Consider the following 12,789-nt stretch of genomic DNA (forward strand, 5'->3'; position numbering starts at 1 on the left):
CAAAACAACCCATAATTAAAATGAACAAAATATGCTCGTACTTTCTTACAACAAAATAACAAGCTTTACACAGAAAATCAACAAAGTAAACTAGAACAATCAAAAGAAAAAAAATCAAGCTTTACACAGCTCTTCTTTTAAGGGAACGAGACGAATCAAAAGTCAAAACATTGGAATGTTTCTTGGTGTTTTCTTGCCCCTGAAAAACATTTTGGTATATTAACACTTTCCCCGCCTGCATTTTTTTTAAAAAAAGTTGCCAGCCACCGCCAGCGATTTTGATGGTTTTTTACTAAAATTTGATGGCCTCCAGTATATTTTGCTGTATGAATATTTGTATTAAGTGGCACCATACACCAAAAAAAAAAACGATCATTGAGCCTCTACTTTGTAAACAAACAAAAAAACATCTGTTATATTCTAGGCTTAAAGCATTTTTTAATGCAAACACGTGAATATATAAGTAGGTTTTCATAAAAAATGTAATAGTTTGAGTGCAAAAAGGTGAGCGAAAATCCAAATTTTATCAAAAAATGACACATTGCATAAATTTAGTTACGATTATCAAAAGCATAAAATCCAGTAAAAAACAATTTGCTTTTATTTCCATCAGTACCTCCAAAGCTCACAGGACACAAATAAACCAGTTCCGGTCAAACATTTTACTCTGTAACATTATGCAGTGTTCATTTATATGGCGTCTATTGCTGATGATCGCATTTTTAATATGCAGATGTTTACATAAGAGATTGCTCGTTTCTCTGTCCTGTTCACGTTGTCTTCAAGCGTTGTCTTCTAAAAGATGAGATAACTCGTCAATGGTGGGGAAAGAGTTAAGGTCAAAATTATATAATTTTCAGTTCCAAAAATTGTGATAAATGCTATCTGCACTAAGTTTAAATAGTGTAAATAGACTCCATTGATAACTATTGCTATGTAAAATTAACTATTTTCTTTGCAATAAGTGTAAATACTAGTTAGAGGTTGTAGTTTATATGCCATTGATACTAAATTGTGGCAGAAACTACTTGTGCTTCAGCGTTGAACATTAAACATTATGCAGTAATAACAGTGTAAATTATTTTCATTAAATTATTAAATGGATGGCACTTTATTGGGAATATATAGCCCTCCCTACACCTACCTGTAACATTACCCAATGAACACTATTATTAAACACTCTATAGCCACTTTTCATTTTTATTTAAAACAAATACTTTAAAAACGCAAAAAACGGAAAACATCAAAATGCGGCTTTTGAACTCAAACTAACCACAAACTATTCACACTTAAATAGCCTAAATAGCCTATGGAAACAAGGTAGGCTATTTATACTTAGTGTAAAATAATAATACATAATAGTAATAAGATGCTGCACACTACAGTCCATTTGGTGGTGATAGTCCACTATAAACAACAACTTTAAGGCCTGTGATCGAGGTTTGAATGAGGCCAATCCTCTGCAATAAAACCAACATTATCACGCTTCCGGGTTTCATGGGTGGGGTTTGTCAACTCTGTGCATATCCACTTCCGGCGCAGTTATACAATGGCTGAAACGAAGGCTAAATGTCACTGCTCTGTTCCACTTTGTAAATCTAAACAAACAACGCCCAACCTACTTAAGTTTTCATGGATTCCCGAATGAATTGAGGTCTAAGGAGAAGGATTAAAGCGGTTTGACGGGATGAAGGGCCAAAACATTTACCAAATAACAACATAGGTTAGCACGTTTGTTTGTAGGACAGCACTTCAGTGAATCAGACTACAAAACCGTTGAGCAGGCTAGCATTAGCTGACAATGGCTAACGTTTACCAACCGGGTGTCGCATCAAGCGTCTAGAAAATCCTGTCTGTGCCCTTCCTTTCCAGTGGAACAACTGGGGCATGCAACGACGGGAGTCCCTATAAATAAGAGCATGCAAAAATCGCCTGTACGCCATGACGTTTTGCCCAGCCCTTCCTATGGAGCAGTCCTGCGCATGTGATGGAAGTAGGGCGATAGAGGAGGAGGTCGCAGTGCTTCGGTGTTGGTGCATGACTGAAACATGATTACGGTTTTTGCTCCTTAACCAGGTATGTCATTGTTTGCCACTTTGCTTGTGTTCTGAATGGTGGTTTATGAGGACATCTGTGTCCTCATAAACAAAGGCTGCTTAAAAAAAACATCACTAAATGGTGTTTTTTGAATTAAAACCAGAGCCAAAAAGTTTTCTGTGATTGGTAGGTTTATGGGTAGGGTTAGTGTTAGGGGGGTAGATAACAGTCTTGTAACATTACGATAAAAATCACAACGCCTATGGAAAGTCCCCGTAAACCACATATCCAAGTGAGTGTGTGTGTGAGTACAAAAGTGAGTACCCCTGCCATTCCCGCACAGAGTTGTAATTCTTAAATGTGATCTAACAAAGGTAAAGAGAAAATATTAACCATATATGCAGTCTATATTGCTTGTAATTGGGATGAAGTAAACATCTGTTGAGTTTTTAACATAACATTTTTGTGAATTAAAAACCCAAAAACTGACGCGGGTCCCACCAGACCCACGAACACTGGCTGAATAACAAACAATATGAACACACACAGAAGGGTTAAAACGTGAAAGGTGAATATTGAGCTATAAAAAAGCTATTTCATGTTGCTTTAGAGGTCAAAAACTACTTCACAATATGCAAGTCAAAGACAAAATAAATAATTTTTTTCTCTCATCTCATACAGGTGCACTGGATGCTGCTGTTGCACGCATACAGCAATTGGAAGACGAAACCAAGGAGCTGACAACAGAGCTGTCACAACTGAAAGTGAGTCAAGTGCTTTTCCACCGATTTTGTCTCAGACAAGGCCATCCTTTTTTACACAAGATTCACTTCAAGATATGTTTTTTTGTGACTTCTGGGAGGCTATTCAACCATCTGCCTCCATGGTGGTTATTGGTCGAAAGCTCAGAAAAAGGGACGTACATTTGAACCCCTTTCTCCCAGTCCAACGCGTAGACTGCAACTGGTTGATGAGTTATTTCTTTTCTGCTGCCGAGTTGCTGCAGGCCTGCAAGAGAAGTTGCTGGCTGACATGTTTCAGGTCAGTGTGTCCACTGTCTCCCGTGTTATTATAACGTGGGCCAACTACCTTTACCTGCTCCTTGGCTCCCTTCCCATCTGGATGAGTAAACAGCAAGTCAAGAACATTATGCCAAGCAAATTTGTGCAGTACAGTCCAGATGTTTGGGTAATCATCGACTGCACCAAGGTGCGATGCCAGAATCCATCATCCCTCACTCTCCAGTCAGAGGTTTTCTCATCGTACAAAAACACGACAACCTTGAAGGGATTAATTGGGATTGCCCCATGTAGTGCTGTGACTTTTGTGTCAAGTCTCTTCACCGGCTCCATCTCTGACCGAGAGCTGACTGAACGAAGTGGACTGCTCGACTTACTGAAGCCAGGAGATGGCTGCATGGCAGACAAGGGTTTCACCATCGAGAAGCTGCTAGCTGACCATGGGGCAACGCTGATTATACCACCCTTCAAGATGACAGGTAGGCATGGAAAGAATGAACATTTCAAATTAAAACTGTGACCAAAATGATAATCATTAAGATGTGCAGACACATGTTTATAAAGTGCTGAGGCACTCACTGAAATAATAGAAATTTACTTATTTCATCTCTAACCACAGCGCAGTTCACCAAAGAGGATGCTCTAAAAACACAAGCAATCGCCCGACTTCGAATCCTTGTGGAAAGGGCAATACGCAGTAAGAAATACCGCATCTGGCAACACACTGTCCCTCTAACCTTGTCTAGGACAGTCAACCAGCTATGGACCGTCTGCTGTGTGATGACCAACTTCCAGGGACCACTTGATTTAAAAGGCTACATCCCTGTTGAATAGTGTTTCACCCGATCACATGCATTTAACTGTATACTGAAAACATGTATATATTGATCTGAAGAGTGTATAATTGAACTGAGAAATCATTAATCTATAAACCAATTCTACAGGTCAGTCCGTCCAGAAAAGTATTCAAATATAAGTGTAAAATATGTAATAATGTTGTAAATAATGTACTGAGAAAAAAGGGAATTAATAAAATCCTTTATTCATTCAGTTCATTTCACTTTCTGTTGAAGATACACATTCATATATGTACCAAAGAAGTACAGGTCCACCTTCTTTTTCATCTCTTTTATCATTTCATCATCTCTCCACGCGGAATGGCAACGCTTCCAATTCACCCCCATGTTAATGTAGCCAGACCTACAGCTGCGCTGCACCGCTTTAGACTTCCAGTCTATTTTATCAGCCGCCGCGCGCACCACGCTTCGCTCCACGAAAAGTGTGTCCCAGGTGTAACGTTTGGGACACACTGCTCGCGGAGCAAAGGGTGGCACGCGGAGCAGCTCATGCCACAGCTGAAAAATAGACTCGGAAGGCTATTCAATGCGGTGTGCAGCAAGGCGCGGCTACAATCGTACTTTGGTCCTTGGTCGATGCCATGTTTGCAGAGAGCTTGTGCAGGCCACAGGTGGTGTACAGCTCTCAACTGCAGAACAAGAGAAGAACAGCCAACCGGCGATGAGGAATGTGCTTGTAACAATCAAAAGTCGACCTCTAGAACCAGTGTCACTCCAATCAAAATGCCTCATGTAAAACATTCATCCCAGACCACAGCCCTCACCTGCAACATGCTGTAATCGGCACTCTGGAACAACAAGGCCACTAGATGGTTGCACAGAACCTTGCCTGCTGTACAGCTGAATGCATGAGGTTTCTTGAAGTTAAGGCTGCATGCAGTTGAAAAACACAATCTACATTAAAGACCCACAAAACACTAATTAATTTTTCGTTTGAAGTTAAACTAAAATGAAAATCTTGTTGCAAATGATATAGAAATTAAGGACAGGAAGAGCATTCAATTAACCAAAAAATCCTAGGGAAATCTGCAACCGCAGTAGAGTAGTTAACCCCTTACAACATAACATGTTGATTCAACAAACAAGGATATTCAAAAAATTTAAGTGCAAAGTCACATTATCATGATATTGATATTGGCCATTCCGTAGCTATGTCACAAAGGTATAGCAATTTATTGCACATGGCTGTTGACTGACTTAATGTAAACAGGCAACAGTGGAAAAAAACAATCCGTGGCGACGGTTTTGCAATCCGTCCGCTCAGTTTATAAACCGTACTCACAAATTCTCACTATTCCCTCGGTTTAACAAATGATAGTGTCCACGGATTAATAAACCGTACCCACGAGTTTATAATCCGCGCTCTCAGATTTGTAAGACCGTTGCCTTCAGTTTTTTGCAATCTGTAGCAGCTAACCAACAAATTCATAAACCCGTGTCACGGGGAAAACGGATTGTGATGACTTCCTGGACTCTGTAGTTTTGACTCAGCCTCATTAAATGTGAATTAATCTTACTTTAGTTGGGTTTGAGTAGGTTTAAACAAAACCTATAACCATGAGAACATCTTGAGCTGACGCCAAATGAGGTTAGGATAAGCTAACACTAACGTTACTAATGTAATGTATGTTAGCTAGCTATTAGCCACTCACCTTCATAATCGTAAATGAAGTTCTGAAAAAGCAACTGTATCCTTGTCCACTTTGTGAGCGGGGCGTGATGCGAATGTTGTTCAGTTAGAATCGATGTACAATCAGAAAAAGTATTTTGGGGGTAAATTTACCAGGGAATGCAGTTATAACCTTAAACTTAGGGTCTTCCATTGTGGATTTGCCAGAGTGATGAGTGATTCACCGGACAGGGCCAGGCACAAAGATCACCCTGAATGTGGAAGTAGGCTACGTATCAGCGTGATAAAGTGGGCCTATTGGCCTAGCTCGAACCAGCACGTCAATCGGTCGCCGCCATATTGGAGCGGGCAACTCTCCCATAACTCTCACATCGGGACAGAGGAAACATACCTATTCGGTCAGCAGCTTGGGCATCTACAAAACATGCACAATAAAAAAACAGATCTCGGGGTATTATCTTTTCAAGGGTAAGACTCACAGTGTTTCTGGATGTTTTGGGTATTTTTAGCTTTAGGTTGACAGCTTAATATCCATCAGTGTCAGGATATTGTAGTTGTTGCACACACAAGACTTTATAAGAAATAAAACACAATAAAAGAAAAAAAAAACAATTAACAAAAATTCATTTAAACTTTTAAACAAAAATGTAGTTGTTGCACACACAGAAGAGGCGGAAACTTCTGGTGGCACATATATTGTTTTATTGCTGTAAAAACACATAAACAAAGATAGAAGTTAGTTATCTTTCAACTGTGTATCAGTGACTGCCAGAGTGGCTTCTTCATATATAAATGAAAAAGCTCTAGCTCTATGTCCTGTGGTACAATCTACCCTTTCTAGCGCGCCACCGCCAGCTTTCTACAGGTCTAAGTGATGTTCACGTTGGCATCCCTTGCACAGTACTATTAACAAATATATTATTCATATACATTTACGCCAAGAACCTATTTAACAAATGATAAACTAATAATACTAATGAGAAAACAACACATACATGACTACTTGAATCCATAACACTACATAATAAACATAAAAAACTAAATAATCACAAAATGTACACAAAACACACAGACAAATCTCAGACTGCCAGGATTAGTGAAGGAGCTAAAAATTGTAGAACAAAAAAAGCAAGCATCTTAATTTTAATTTTCACTAACGTTACTTATCATCACTTGATTATAATGATTTCATAGTCTTATCATCATAAAACTGTGAGACTGATTATATATATATATATATATATACATATATATATATATATATATATATATATATATATATATATATATAATTTTTTTTTCTTTTTAGAGTCACACTGCAAACAGGACAGGAAAGCTGAAGAAAGCTGTTCTCTTTGCATTTCCAAGAGACAAGGCTATACTTCCACAGCCCAAGGTTGTATTTAGCTAATAACCCCCAAAATAGCCCTGAGATGAATGGCCAGAATGTTTTTTTTCCGTGGGAACCCTGGTCATATCAAAACCTCTCTCTCTCTCTCTCTCCTGGAATAGAGGATTCCAGGAACATTTTTACGGAGACGGTTTTGGATCTTGTAAGGGTCCAATTTTTATAACAATATAATTACCTTATTAAATGTTTCTGTGGGTTTTTTTTTTCAAATATTTGGAGGTGGATATTGCACACTGGTGATGGACGAGGAGATTCCCCCTTCTATGTAAAGTGCTATATAAATGTAAGGAATTATTAATTATTATTCTTTAAATATAACTAGTTTCTTCAGTCAATCACAATACTATAGACTGCATTTAAAATTATTCACACAGGCTGTTTAATGCTGATCATGTACTGTGTGTAATTAAGCACAAACCGTTGACGGACGGACTACATGATGTAAATAGCCTATGAAAAAAAAAAACAGGAACCGGTCATGCCGAGTGAGTCCGAGCTGCAATATCATGACAAAATCATTATTATTGCCCTTGATGTTGTAATGCCGGATGATTATTAATTTTCAGCAGGTCTGTGTTAAATATAACTAGGCGGTAGGCTTTGATATTTTGCCCGTTGTACAACGAACGAGGCTGCACACACTCACACCCCAAAACATTCCGAGGCTGTGTATTAACATATATGGAAAAATAAACAGAACTGTTCTAAATTTGTGTTTTCTGCATGGGTGCCCGATGTAATTTGCATTGTAGAACAAAATGTCAAGCATCCCGATGCGCAAGTTGTTTTACATTATTTTACTCATTAATTGAGATAAACATATAGGAAAATCTTGAGGCGAAGGCAATGTAGAATTAGTTCTTATTAGTCAGGTTTTGTCATCACAGGCTAAAACCATTATATATATATATGATGTGTGTGTGTTCCAAAACGAATGCGGGGCCATGTATATACCCGGGTCCATTATAGGCGGTAATGACCTCATTAATTAAATCGCCACACAATTTACGGCTCCCCTGATTTCACGTCCCACAATTTTTGTGTTGTGTCTTAATTTATTTAAAAACCAACAAACATATAAAAAAAATCATTTTATGTATAAGAAATATATATAAACATTTGATTCACAGTATTACTAGTCATTTACTATCAAGATCTCCACATTTTGTTTTGTGTTTGGTTTGTTCTGAGTCATTAGAAGCGCTCCTGAGAGGGTGGGTAGTGTCACGGTACTATCAAGATCTGTCCATTCACAATGTGCTCATCACTGTTCATTTATTTGTATTGTTTTATATATATATATATATATATATATATATATATATATATATATATAGTTTTTAACACCAAAATTTGCTTTGTAATTTGCAAGTCGTGGTACATGAATGCCACCCTGATATTACATATCTTCTTGCAAAAAAATTATGGTGTTATACAATGGGCCTCTATGTTATGTACGCCGCTTTTTATCTATTCTTTCTTCTATACTCTCACTTTTACTCTAAGCAATCCAGAAATTTGGCATACTACCAGTGTGTCACTTTTGCTAAAGGTGTTGGGGGTTTTTCAACAAGAGAAAGCAATTAAAACAACTTATTTCATTTATATACATGAAAATACATAATAAATAATACATTTTTATTTAAAAGGCGCCTTTCTCGGCACCAAGGACCCCGTACAGGAATACATAAAACATAAGTCAGAAAAAAACAACAGAAAGCGGCAGAACAATTGACATCATATGGAATAGGCAGTTTTAAACATGTGTTTTGAGTTTGCAATTTAAAATGGGGGAATGAATCAATGTTTCTAAGTTGGGGTGGAAATGAATTCCATAGACGGGGAGCAGAGCGGCTGAATGCTCTGCTCCCCATGGTGGTGAGACGGGCAGAGGGGACAGACAGGTGTATGGAGGAAGAGGATCTGAGGAACGGGGAGGGAGTGGGAACCTGGAGGAGATCAGACAAATATGGGGGGGCAAGATTGTGTATGGCCTTGAATGTAAACAGAAGGATTTTGAATTGGATGCGAAACTGGACCGGGAGCCAGTGGAGCTGTTGGAGGACAGGAGTGATGTGTTGAATGGAGGGGGTTCGAGTTATGATACGGGCAGCTGAGTTCTGGACCAGTTGAAGGTTATGGAGAGATTTGTGAGGGAGGCCAAAGAGGAGAGAATTACAATAATCCAGACGGGAAGTGACTAGACTGTGGACAAGGATGGCAGCAGTGTGGGGGGTAAGGGAGGGGCGGAGGCAATTGATGTTTCGTAGGTGGAAGTAGCCAGACCGGGTAATGGTATTGATGTGGGATTGAAATGATAGTGTGCCGTCAAGGATGACATCCAGACTCTTAACCTGGGTGGATTGTGAAACGGAGGAGTTATCAAAAGTGAGAGAAAAACTATCGGTTTTGGATAGAGTGGATTTGGTGCAAATGAGGAGAACCTCGGTTTTATTACTGTTTAATTTTAGGAAGTTTTGGGTGAACCAGGTTTTTATTTCAGAGATGCAATCAATAAGAGAAGTAGGCGCGAGAGTGCGAGGGTTTAGTGGAGAGGTAGAGCTGGGTGTCATCAGCATAACAGTGAAAGTGAATGTTAGCCCTGGGGCACACCTGTAGTGACGGAGGAGGGAATGGATTTAAAAGACTTTAGCTGAACAAACTGAGTGCGGCCAGAGAGATAAGATGTGAACCAGTCTAACAGAGTGTGGGTGATGCCGATGGAAGAAAGCCTGTTGAGGAGGGTGGTGTGACAGATGGTATCAAAGTCTGCACTCAGGTCGAGGAGAATGAGGATGGTGAGGAGTCCAGAATCAGCTGCCATAAGAAGGAAACCGTTGGTGATTTTGATAAGTGCTGTTTCAGTGCTATGGAGTGGGTGGAAATCGGACTGGAACTGTTCATATAGGTTATTATGTGATAGGTGAGAATGGAGTTGAGAGGCAACTGTTTTTTCAAGGATTTTGGAGATGAATGGTAGATTGGATATAGGATGTAAGTTGTTGAAGTTGGAGGGGTTGGCACAAGGTTTTCTCAAAATTGGGGTAATGGCAGCAGTTTTGAAGGATGTAGGGACAGTTCCAGTGGTGAGAGAGGAGTGAATGATAGCAGAAATGAGGAGGACCAGGAAGGGAAGGCAGGCTTTAACAAGTTGTGTGGGGAGGGGATCGAGTTGACAAGTATAATTCTAGTTCTTTACGGATTAGTTCTGTAATTTTTAAAATAGCAGGGAGCTGGAAGGAGGAGAATGAATGAGTGAATGGTTGAAAGTCAGCTGAGATGTTTAGGTGAGGGATTGTTCCAGGGAACTGGTGGATGTTTTTAATTTTTTCAGTAAAGAAGGACATAATGGAGTTGCAGAAGGAGGTTGTATACAATTGAGGGGGGAGAAAGTCCTGGGGTTGGGTGATATTGTTAAGTAGGGAAAACAGTGACTTTGAGTTTCCTTTATTGGCAGTAATTAACCCTCTGAAGTCGATTAACACGTATACGCGTTTTGAGGCATTTTCTCCTGATAACCCCGAAAAGAACTTAAATTACACTTTCAGTTTTGATCATACAGGTAAGAGCAATACATCAATCGAATCTGTAAAGGGTCTACTTTTTGTATACAGACATAATAACAACAAAACTTTGTGCACTTATAAAATAAAGATAACAAACAAGGTGTGCTGTCTGCTGCCTTTGTCTGCGCTGATCTTCATTTACAAACGCGTCATTAAAATGAACTGTAACTCATAGAATAACGAAAAGACATGAGAGATATATCTATAGAAAGCCTGACATGTCTACTTTTAAACTAAACAAGTGCTGCCGAAAACAAATATTCTGTGATAAAGTAATCCATATGAAAACAACGTGATGTCCGTTTTTCATGTCTCCCTTCATTATCTTCTAATGTGACCACGCCCCCGCGCTGAACGCGCTTTTGAGATGATAATGTTTAACTGAAGCGCGCGGCTTGAATACGCCCACACAACAGAAGACAACTCAGCGAGATTGTTCTTCAAGTTTTTTTTATTTTACTGTTTGCTCCGCGATGAGAGGAATAAGACATAATTTCACCCCAAAAAGATGTGATGTGGTTGAGGATTTGAGATTTGGATTTCCTCAGAAAAAAAGAATGAAGCACTTTATTCAGCAGAGATCATAAACACGATTAAGTCTCTTCTTATTTATTTATATACTTGTACTAGTTTTCACATAACGTGTAAACATTTTACTAGTTAGACTTTTTCCAAAAACTTTTTCCATACTATAATTCCTGACTAAAAGTATAATCAAGTGAAATATTATGAAGTTTCAATAACAATATACACTACAATACCATTCGAAAGCTTGATGTAAATAATATAAATGTACCAATAAATGTAACTGTAACAAATGTAACAAACAATGCTGTTCTTTCAATTTATCCCCCCTAAAAAAACTGAAAAAAATATTCTCAGCTCTTTTCAACATTAATAATAATAATAATAATAATAATTTCAAAATACAGAATGTGTTTCCTGCTTGGCATTCCTGCCTGCTGCACCTCCTCCAGTGCACCTTTGGGTCAGCTGCAGGGTCATCAGCTGGTGCCACCGTTCACGGACGTTTCGCCCCCTTTCCAGTACGTCTCCAGGTGGGGGGGCAGTGGCTTATGGGGATGTCTCCCCGCCACCCCCTGCAGCTATCCTCACTGGGGTACCGAGCCCCAATTCCTGTCCCTCCTCCGTAGCCACAACCAGTAGCTTGCCTTCTCTGCCTCCTCTGCCAGTTCTTTAATGGCTCTCCTCAGGCTTATCCCAAGTTGTCCCAGCAGCTCGAAGAAGAAGCTGAATTGCAGACTTTCCCACAAAGCCCCTGCATCCAACTTCTACAGGGTGGATGGTCGTGGTCCATCCCCCATCTCTGCACTCAGCTGCCGGATCAGAGTACTTGAGCCGCTTGAACTCGTACGCCACTGATATTCCCTCTTCCCATGGCACACTCAACTCAATAATAAGAGCCTTCTTGGCCGCTGTGGACCACATCACAGCATCTGGCCTTAACTTTGTCTGAGTGATCTCTGTTGGGAAGATAAGCTGAGTGCCCAGGTCAACACGCATCTTCCAATCCTTTTCCAGGAATGAGCAGACATGTTGTCCTTCCTACCACTGTTTTCTGCCCACCTTCTCCTGGTCTGAGGAATGGGATGTTTGGCCGAAGGGGATCTGAAGAGCTATTTGCCCAGACTCTACATCTTTCCAACTGCTCCGCCAACTATCTCAGCACCTGATTGTGCCGCCATCTAAACCGGCCCTGCGTCAATGCAACGTTACACCTCGACAGGATAAGCTGAAGACCTGGATTGGCTTCATTGCACAGGGGGCACTTGTCATCACTTCCGAACCACTGGGAGAGATTTCGGGGACAAGGGAGGGTGTCATACACTGCCCTCACGAGGAAGCTGATCCGCGATTGCGGGGTTCCCAGCCCAGCTGTGTTGGACTCTTCCCATGACCTCTTTGTGTTGTAGCCTGGTAATGGCTTGGTAGACCTCTTGCTGGGCCCTCCATCAGTGCCCAGTGTGGATGGTCACGCCTGCGCTCTTCACTGCTTCGTCCCTGGATTCCTTTAGCTCAACTACAAGACGGGTCTTCTCCTGCTTGTATCTGAGGTTGATGGACTTCAAGGGAAGCTGAAGAGCATTCTTACCGAATAGGCCTGTGTCAGAGAAGCAGCGCGGGAGGCCCAACCACTTCCTAATGTAGGTGTTGGAGATGCTGTCCATCTTGCTAGCCAAGGATGACGGTATTTCAGACACCTTCAGAGGCCACATCACACGCTGGAAAAGTGTGAATTGGTAACACC

Source organism: Cyprinus carpio, chromosome B3 (genome assembly GCF_018340385.1).
Source record: "Cyprinus carpio isolate SPL01 chromosome B3, ASM1834038v1, whole genome shotgun sequence".
Classification (NCBI taxonomy): Eukaryota; Metazoa; Chordata; class Actinopteri; order Cypriniformes; family Cyprinidae; genus Cyprinus; species Cyprinus carpio.